The sequence below is a fragment of the Rhea americana genome, unplaced genomic scaffold (genome assembly GCF_003343005.1).
Source record: "Rhea americana isolate MKP2758 unplaced genomic scaffold, rheAme1 scaffold_85, whole genome shotgun sequence".
Taxonomy (NCBI): Eukaryota; Metazoa; Chordata; class Aves; order Rheiformes; family Rheidae; genus Rhea; species Rhea americana.
The window spans coordinates 1957010-1967533 of NW_028187034.1; positions in this window are offsets into that span (position 1 = coordinate 1957010).

Sequence of the window (10524 nt, forward strand, 5' to 3'; positions counted from 1 at the left end):
CAGCGCCCGCGCCCGTTCCCCCACCCACTCGCGGGCCGAGCTGCGGCCCGTTGTGCCAGCCGGCGGCATTGGCTGCGGGTCGGGTTGGTGCAGAGGTGGATGCGGGCCCGGGCCGCGCTGGGCACGGGGCACGGCCGGCGAGCGGAGCGCGGTGCGGCCCAGCACGGTGCTGGGCAGGGGGGCGGCGTGTGTGCCCGCTTTGCCCGCACCCCGCCCGGCTCGGGCTGCCAGCTCTGCTTGGGGGCCGCGGGGCAGCGYGCGCCCGTGCTGGTGCGGTGGGTGCGGGAGGAAAATACTGCCCTGCCCGAGTGCTTCCTTGCTGCAGGTGAGTTACGATCAGTGCTGTTTGGATGCTTGCAGCGCTTTGAGATTTCAGTTGCTCTGTGAGGGGAAATTCAGTCTCGGCAACTGCAACACGTAGCGGAAGGAGGAATTTGGAAGAATGCGCGTGTTGCTGGGTTTTGTGAATTGTAACCCAGGAAAAGGACCGGGGTGATTTCAGGGACAGCTCTGCGAAGGCTTCTTGGAACACAGCGAAGCTGTCGAGAGTGGGAGGAGGAGAAGTGGGAAATCTAGAGGAAACGCTGAAGACGGTACAAAGTCTGAAACTGTTCTCCCATGTAAAGATCTTGAACGGGAGTAATTGTTGAAGCCATAGACTAACTTCCCCAGAGGGAAGTCTGTTTACCTCAGCTGAACAGAAAAATAAAATGAATGTGATCAATAGAGAGAGAGAGGGTTAACAGGATGAATAGAAATGTCTATTCCCTGTCTTATAACAAAAAGAAAGCAATCAGTGAAATTGTAATAAAGCATACGTACATCCTGATAAGAAAGACTTGGCTTTTTTTAACACAGAATTTTACTGTTCCACAGAACTTGTGTTGCTAGAAATTACCCTGAAGTCTGAGAGCTTATCAGCGTCTGTAACRAGTATCAGAAATTTCTGTAGAAACGTTCATGTTGTTCAGATTTGTTATACTAAAGGTTTGAATTTGTGTAGTGTTGTTTTTTTTCTTTTTTTTTTGGGGGGGGGAACCTCTCCGACTTCTAGGATGTAGACTAAGTACCAAACAATGGGGCTTTAGTGAGAGGTTTTTCTTGTGGTCGGGATATGCCACAATGGCCTACTTCAGGCCTTTTTTTGCACCATTGTCCGCAAGAAAATGAGGTGCGTGTTTGCTCTGGTCTAATAGGGCAGTTTCTCAGTACTTAATACTGTTATTGTTGCGGTCACACTTAAGCGGAGCATTTGCAGCAGGTGGCTATCTCAAATCTGAGGCAGAAGTATTTTGGTCTTGCTGAAAAATGATGGAGAAAACATTGCTACYGAGTTCAGCGTTTCTAATCAGTTCGGTGGTATGGGAAGATGCTGCTCTTTGCATTCTTGCAGCTCTTACTCAGTGCTGAACAAGTTGTATTTAGGAAATGTGGGGCAAGGGGAAGAATGCACTTCAGTCACCCAGGTATCTTTTGATTTTCTATTTGTCAGTCTTTTGGGGACGTGTAAAAGTTAGAAGGTTCCTAGATGTGTATAGAACTGGTCAGAAACTAAATTTCACTACAGTTAGCTGATTTGACATAATAAAAGCATTCTGAGATGGTTTGCTTCTGAAGATTTGACAGAATTCTGCAAGAAATCTGCTTTATTCTCTGTCARCTTGTTGGCCTGTTTACTGGTAGCAGACTGGGAGATACAGATGTGAGATTAGTTCTTGCTTTCTTTTTGTGGAATAAAGGAATTTTTTGTTTGTTTGTTTTTTCTCGCTCCTAGAATCATAATTAAAATAGCTTCCAAAACAGTCTTTTTTAAAAAAAAAAAAAAAAAGTCAATCCCTTTCCCTACCCAGTTTTACTGCTGAGTTTTAACTAAAACTTTTAATAATCATATTAAGACAACAGCCACTTAAAATCTTTGTGATGATCATACCCTTCACTCTGCCTTCATCCTGTTTTGAGYCTGTGTTTAATTGGCTTGTGTTTGCAATGATGGAGAAGGGTTTTTACCTCCTCCTCCTAGCAGAAGTGTCTGCTTCAGTTTCCACCAGCTCAAAGGATATTTTTGAGCTCTTCTAGAAATGGCTGGTAGGAGCAGAAAATTGTTTGAGAGAGTTTTATTATTTGACCATGGTTGCTTTGAGACCCCAGTGTTACACTGTACAAAGAATTGAAAGTTGAAATAAAATATTAAATTGAAAATCAAGTTTGCCAATTCTTAAGGCAGCTACTATGGCTACTTTTCACATGCTTTTCAGACAAATACTGAGGAAACCAAGGTTATMAAGCACTAGTGAATTGACAGGTTCAACAGTCTCCAGAATGAAGAGTACAGTACTGCCTCAGAGAGGAATTGCACTTAACCTCTGTGCTACGGAGGCTTGATAGTGCATAACTGCTGCTAACTATCCTTGTAAAAAGCTGCTGCATATTGAATATCCAGGGCTAGGGGCAGAAGCTTTTCTGCCTTTTAGAGCTCGTAATGCTTTATACTCTGAGTTCCTGGAAAATTGGAGTGTTTTAAAGAGAACAGTGTTCTGATTTAGTTTTGTGTGCTGATTTGCCCATCTGTTTGTTTGAAGTGGTGTGTGTGCTGTTCAGACTTCTTCCCAAACTCTTTGAGGTTTGCTTGCTTGTGGTGGAAGAGCAGCTTCCTGCCAAGATGTTAAAATGTACCTAAGTACTCAGGTCTCTGAAAGTGGCTTGAAACTACGATAACATGGATTAAAACATTCAGCTAAAATAATGGTGCTTCCTGTCCAAACACTATCATACTTTGCTGTTTGGAAAAGCTTTTTTTTTTTTTTTTTTCCCTCATGGACTAATTTTGGGACATATGTGTTCAGAGCAGCAATCCCCTGGGAAGGTTTTAGAGATGAAATTCTGCCAGCTAAAGCAGTCAGCTACAGCTGCCCTTCAGGAGTCTTGCCTTCCTTTYCTAGGAAGAGGCAGGAGAGCGCAGTACAGGTTCTTCTTAATCCTTAAAAATCAGTACRGTGTCCACTGGATTTTTGTTTGTTGTAGTACAAGTAAAGTGTACAACAGAGCAAACTGTGCCCAGGGACAGTGCAGCATACAGGCAAGCTGCCCAAGAACCTTATTGTAGCTGGATGTGACATCGGCTTTTATAGCCCCTGAGGGACACATTACAGAAAACTTGAAGAGGGAAATAACTGCCATGCTCTACCTGTAGCATTGAATGTCCTTTAACCTATGCATTGCCTGGATATTTGTCTGCTACCCTTTCAAGTCTATGGATGCTGCTTTTACTATTTTACAGTCACAGTGCCTGGGAATCTAATGATCCTAAAAGGATCAGCCAGTTGGGGATGTTGTGTCATGAAGGGTCACCGAGAGCACAGAGAGATGGTGTCGATGTCTCAGCTTTTTGTTTCCAAGYAAAAGCTGCCCCTCTTTGCTGGGGTATGTTTTGTACGATTGGTCTCTGATCAAATCTGTGGTAAGGGGCGGGGGGGAAGTCTCTGAGGTCCAGCAAAGAAAATGACTGCAGCATGTTATCTAGTGCAGCAGTAAAGCTTTGAGAAGGGAATGAGATGAAATAATATCCTCAAAGCTGACTTTGCCTGTCCATTCTTCCCTCCCAAGGTTTTAAAAACATAACGTCGATGCTGTTGGAGGCTGCTGAGTTGATTGGTTGGGAGCTTGCCGTTTTTTTTTCATCTCTAGCACAGTCCGAGCTCAAGCAACAGCAATGTAAGCAGCTGCTTCTCTGTCCAGACTTCTTGAAATGAGCGTGGACAAACTAGTCACTTAATGAGAGTCACCTAATTTCTCTTAACGGCTGACCACATCTTGTCTGCCTGGTCGTGACAATTTTACTAGGAGAGAGTGTTTAATGGTTGTTGARGCTATTTGCATCTTGTTGTCCTATGCGGTCTTGGAGTGACCTCCCTCTGCAGACTCTCCGAACTGTGAGACTTTCCCCTGTCCCAATGTCTATGTGATAGTAGTGATTTGACAGCAGAGTTTTAAGCTAAAGTTATTCACATAAATTCACTGTGAGGCAACTTCATCCAACTGGATAATTAAATGTTACAGTGTTCGGTTAAAAAAAAAGTGTTGATTTTTCCCCCCTTTTTCTTTTTTTAATGCATTCCCTTACTCAACCTCCCAAGTGGATGCTTGGTGTGCCCCACTGTACAGAGCAGAGGCATTGGTGTTATTGATGTTTGGGATGGGGAAGAGGGATTTCAGAATCAGTTTGAACTGTGTTTTAGTAACTGTTGGCATCATAAGGTTTTTGCCAGTGGTATAGTCTATAGTTGCAGTGCTTTAGCCAGCAATAGTGAGAATGGTTTTCTTCTCCAAGAATCACTTTCTGCCTCTGAGCTTCCAGAGGCAACCTTTAAGCAGAGGAAGTGCTGTACCTGGGTTCATTCTTTAACTAGCAAAAATGTAATGCTGATGCATCTAGAGGTTGGCATTTTTTCTGGGAAAGAACTCTTTCCTTGCAGGAGTCCAAGAATACAAAGCTCCTAATTCTGCTTTTAGAAAGTCTACATCTGTTGGATCTTTATTTTTGTTGATGGAGTAACCAGRACAATGTTGGAGGAAGCAATATTGAACAGGAATAATGAAATTAGGACCCAGTGATTCTGAGAATTAACAAGAGGATCTGTGTGTCTTATGTCCCGAGTACAAAACAGATCAGATGTTATTTTAGCAATAACAGAATGGCTTCATGGTGAGTAACAGCTTTTTAGACTTCGGGTGCTGTATTGAGAATCACTGTTTTTACTTCTGTAGTGCTCATCACTGCTGTATATTTGCATCAGAGAATCATTGCTGGAGAAGTCAGATGTGCTGTCTCCCTCATATATCACTGCATGATTGGCTAGGCTTGTGATAAGATGTCTGGCTTCTTCTGACACGTTTGCTTGCTAAATTTATGCTTGGATCTGATAGGTTTTGTGTGGTGTTGGGTGGAAATGTATCCTCCAGCATGAAAAGAACCCAGTGACTAACTGCATGCGTGACCGCCACAAGTCCAATGCCTTTCAGTCTTGCTACATACTTGACTTCTGTTGCTGCTTAGAGTAACTTTATACCCATGACAGCTTTTAAACTTCTCCCCTCTGTCCCTGCGCTCAGAAATTGGGAAGGATAAATGTGAGTGGTGATGGAATAAGTCTGACTTGACTTTGTTCCTGAGAATTTGRAAAATTAAATACAAACTTCCTTTGTCATGCTTTACACAAGTGCTTACAAGACACATCCTTCTTCTTGTTGTCTCTTTCTCCTCTGCCCCTTGCAGAACATCTTGGTAGCCTTCCTGTTTTCCCCCCTGGGAGCAGAGGTCCTGACTGGTTCATGTGGAGAAGGGGCAGCTGGGAATATGGGAAAGGGACACAGTGCATGGCCCAAGTGTATTGGATCCTATTCTCACAGGAGAGGTTGGAAGTTTGGGGGACATTCCTTCTCCTCCCCTCCCTCTCCCTTTTTTTTTTTTCCTCTTTTTTCCTGTCCTCTTCCAAAAAAGGGGACTGGGTGCTGGATGTTGACCTATTACAACGTGGGTCAGTCCACCAAAAGAAAATAGAGGTGRAGAGTGGGGGGGAGGAGGTCCGTATGAGTACAAAGAGACAACAGAAATTAATAGAGCAGAAAAAAACTCTGGAAAGAAGAGTGCACGGCTCAGGGTAAAATGGTTTTATTGTTAATACTGAGTTTTTGAAAGGGTGTGGAAAGCATCTCTCTTTCAGTATGACTCTGTGTTGATTAGCAGAAGGGATGAGGAGAAGTCCGCTGTGCGAGTTGAAAGCAGATAAGATTTTTGTGGTATTCTCAGAGTTTAATTTCCTTGAAATGAGAACAAAAGTTGAGTGGCCTTGTTGAAGGTTAGATTGTTTGTGTGTTTGTGGTATGCTGTTATGTGTGTGTAGGCGTCGGATCATCCCTTGAATATGGCTTAGTGGGTGTGTACTTTTACCTGCAGTTTGGTCCTGGATGCCTTACTCCTCTACGTTTCCTCTTCTGAGCTAATAGTCTTCCTGCTCCTCTCRTGCTCAAGTCATTGTTTTGATGTCTCAGTGATACATTTCTCTTGTTTTACTGTGTGTACTGACAGCTGTTAAATGTTAACTGGATGAAATCCAGTTGTGAAGAACTGTTTGGGTCTGAATTTGCTGTGCAGAGAGAGAAATTGTGCAGTAAGTTGATATGAAGTGCAGTGGCTCCAGACAGCTGCCATTCAATTGCTTCATGTTTGTGTAAAGCTTTTGGTTAAGTGTCCTTCTGCTAGCTGAGTGCTCATTTACATCCCATGTAAATACTTTCATGTTTGGACTTGCATATTAGTGAATGTGTATGAAGTGTGTGATATGGGGTGGCTTTCACTGACTTGACRTTATCTACCGTGGATTACAAAGTATAAATGAGTTGCACTAGTGAAAGCTGGATACTAGGTCATGTACTGATTGTTTTGGAGAGCTTAAAATGCACTACTGGGACCTTTTTRTATTTCATAGCTAACTAAACTAGATGCCACCCTGAGAGCAAAAGCAATTTAAGAAGTAATAAATTTAAGTGTGTGATTTTTCTTATGTTGTTATCACTGATTTAAGCTGCACCAATGGCTCTCTTATGCTGTGGCAAYTTGTTATTTTGACCTGACTCTCTTCGTTCTTCCTTCTTACCTTTTCTCAGATCAACTGATTGTACTGTGTCTTTGGGGGTTAAAAGAGCTTAAATCAATTATGAATTTGCACTGTAGCTAGCACAGTGGAGGGAGCTGACCCAGTTGGCAGTTTGAGGCATTCTTATATTAAAACAGCAGTCTAAAATAAATCTTGAATCATTTTGTATTGTGCATTTTTGTACTTCTTGGAAGTTTAGGGGACATTCTGAAAATCATGAAGCTTCTTTCTTCACTAATAAGAAGCTCTTCCTTGTATCCTAGTAGATGCAGAAAATTCAGGCATTCGATCATTCACCACATGCCCACTTGAGCATTAGTCTCTTTGAGTTTAGGACCAGAGATATTTTATGGAGAAATTCTTGGAGAGAGAAAAAAATTAAGAGGAGACTGGAGAATGGTTTTGTGTTATCTTAACTGAAACAAAGTTAAGCATGATGGATATTTGAAACTACTCTAAATRTGGAGTAGGCTTTAAGGAGGGGAAGTTTCTTGCCTTGTAGCTTCCCAAGAGAAACATATTGCCAGGTTGTATGTATTTTCTTAGATCATATCTTGTACAACAGAAGGAGGCTTAGCTGCTAAGACTCTTTCACAGGATCACTTTGTGTATCATTCTTTGCTCTCTCAGCAGTTTATAAATGAATTACTTCATCCTCAGAGGAGATGATCTATTTTAAAAACACAGATCGCGTTTGCAGATGGCAGAGAACTGTTTCAGAATGGTGTCACTCGCTGTTCCTTTCCTACTGACTACGGGGCAAAGTTAGCACTCTGTCGTGAGCAGCGTGCAACCGCTTCGTAACGGAGCGGGACTTATTTGGAGCAAGAAGCCCGCTCCTTTCTTACTGGCATCCGATTCTGCTAGACTGGGTGATCGAATACATACCTCTAACTTTAGGAGTACCCCCAGGGATTTAGTGACCAAGCCTGAATGTTCCTTCCCTCCTTAAATACTGCTTTTGTTGCACCAGGGATGAGTTTTACGCATTTATGCTTGTTTATTTTAATGTAAAAATAACTCCTCCTCAGTGGTAACATTTTCCATGCATTGGCACAGGCCAAAAATGAAGAGTTTTTTTGTTGTTGTTATTTTCACTCATGCAGAATCCCTTCTGTTTACTGTTCTGAATGTATTTTTGGTGGAAGAAGCTGCCATGTTAATGTCAGAGACAGAAGGCCACTGTTTCCGAAAGATACAGGAATGACAGCTCCTATTAGAGAATTACTGCGCTGAGGTTTTCCTGTGATGTAGACATGTCCCAGTTAGCTTCACACCAACATGGTGTCTGTAACAGAACTGATCCCCGTGCAGGCATGCACCCCTTCCCTGTCAAGGATCTCAATGACAGTGTTATGCATCTCTAGGTTTTTGTCAGGATAGCTGTCTTGATATAAATAGCACATGCCTTTTTTTCCCYTTTCCTTGCATTGAAAGCAGAGCTAATACTCCTAAAGTGCTTTCAGAAGATCTGTTAGATAATTTTAAGCCGGTACTAGATTGATGTTTAAGCTAATGCCCTAGCAGCAGTACAATGTCCTGTCTTGCTCTAACATGCATACCTTGTAATCACATCTAGGCAGGAACACCTTTACAGCTTCCTGGGGGTGCGGGTCGTTCCTGCCTTCTGCATTTAGAGTCGCCAGGTATATCCGTGATGCAGACCTAAGCACTGTCTGAAATTCATATAACCCACAAAGAGGAATTGTAACAGCTAATCTGAGTCCTGCAACCATGCTGAAGTATACCTAGGTCCACGTCTGCAAGCCCAGTTTATTTACGTAAGTGTGCTTTTCTGTATCTGTGTTTCTAAAGCTTAGTGCCTGTCCTGGCTCTACATTCCCCTCGTCCTGTTTGTGACATGCTATGTTACAGGTTACCTCCGGGGGGAGCAAGGTAGTAAATTGGAGATGGGAATGTTAGAGTGAAATTTAGAAGTGTTGAAATGCTTTGAGACATTTAGGAGAGCTTTCCAGAGAGTGAGAATAAGTGTACAAGTAACTTTACTYTCCCTTGAAATGGAAGCAGTGAGGTAGAGGTGAAAGAGATGGACAGAGAAAACGAGATATGACCAGAAGAGTAAGGAGTTCTTCAAAATGTACACATTAAATTAGTTTATTTTGCATTGCATTAGTAATTTAGATTTCTAAATGCCCCTAATTTGCCTTGTTGTAGTGTGAAGAGCCTTCTTCATGGATTGGTGTCTCACAGTAATGGGGATTGTACAGGCAGAGAACAAAAAGATGATTGTCCCAAAGACCTTAAAATGTGCAAGAAACAAGAGATAAACATAGTCWGCTGGTAGGAGTACATGGTAAAGACAGTTCAGCCATCAGCCTAACCATTGGCAAGCTGCTGCATAGCTGTAGTAGCAAAGGYGAGGAAAGGAGGACTCAGAGGAGGCTAGGAGACAGGAAGGACCTTTTCCCTGGATATGAGGGGAGGTGGGAAGGTATGTGTTAGGGGCACTGGCCTGGTGTGACGGAGGTAGGTGGCCAGCTTGTTTTCAGTGTGTCAGTTAGATGACTGTAGGTCATTAGGAGTCCTGAAAATGAAAATAAGTAACACACCCTCCTCCCCAAAACAAAATAACCCCCCCACACACCTACTGCGTCAGGTATGAGGGGAGCTGCTGATATAGGCTGTTCAATCTGTAGCCTGTCAAAGCAGCGTGTTTGCTGTGACTTACTCCCCGGCACTACCGTTACTGGAAGCCTGTTTCTGGTGATGTGCGGGGCTTGAGTCCCATTGTACAACGAGGAAGATGCATCTGGGAAACGTGGTCTGTAAAGAGAGTTGCCGAAGCCTACCTTCATGATGCCCTCTTTCCCGTAGGAAAAAGGSAGCCAACAGAGTCTGAGCTGGTTGTAGTGAATATGCTGAAATCCACTCAGTTAAGGCTCTGCTGATTTATGCTATTATTTATTTCTTAAATGAAGTTGTAACAAATATTCTGTACTGGAGATTCTTGCATATAGTAGAACCTCATAATAATTTTGTGCACTGCTTGTACTCCTGTCATTTTCATAATGGTGTACACAACTCAGGAGATCAGAGGGGATAACTGGTCTGGAAGATATATGTTAATTTTGAAGAATCAGGAGTACAGTATTCCTTCATGCTTCACTATGATGGAGAATGAGCTGCAAGTTGACACTTACAACTGATAAATGAACTGGTGGCCTATATATTTCTTAGTGTTTTGCTGTTGCTTAATTTGTCATCTGTTTTGTTGGTAAATACTTATTCCATGCTTTTCATGCAGTCTTTTCTTGACTCTTCTGATGTGAAGAGCAGGTGTTCTCAAACTGGGGACCAGACTGTGCAGATTGTCTCCGTGTGGAAAGTAGTGGAAGGGAGAGTTGCATGAAAACCCTGCTCTGGCCATGGCTGCCCTTTCAATGAGGTTTTCATGCAGGTGGCGTTGTCAAAAGAAACAGTCCTGTTCTCCTGCAACGCCAGTGCAAGCCTGCTCTCGCTCGCTCTCTCTCTTGCGCACACGCACTTTTTAGAGAGAGATGGGAATATAGAGTGAATTTGGCTGAAAACTGAACTAAATGTCTCTTCCTTCCCTTTTTCCTCTATTCTTAACCTGTATCCTTTCTATCCCTGTTCACTGTGTGACACCACAGACCCTACACTGGCAGTAGGGGAGATTGTTGAGAGGTGAGGACAAGTGACTAGGAATGAAGATACCTCCCCCCGCCCCAATAGTTTGACTGAGTGTTCATGCCTTTTGTCTCCCCTGCCTATATTTCTGTCTCTCCTCCTCTGCTCCCAACCTCCAACAAAAAAGCTTTTCTGCTCTTTGGTAGCAATGTCGGGGCTTGTAACCCTTGCTTTGACCCAACAGGGAGGAGAGGAACAAGAC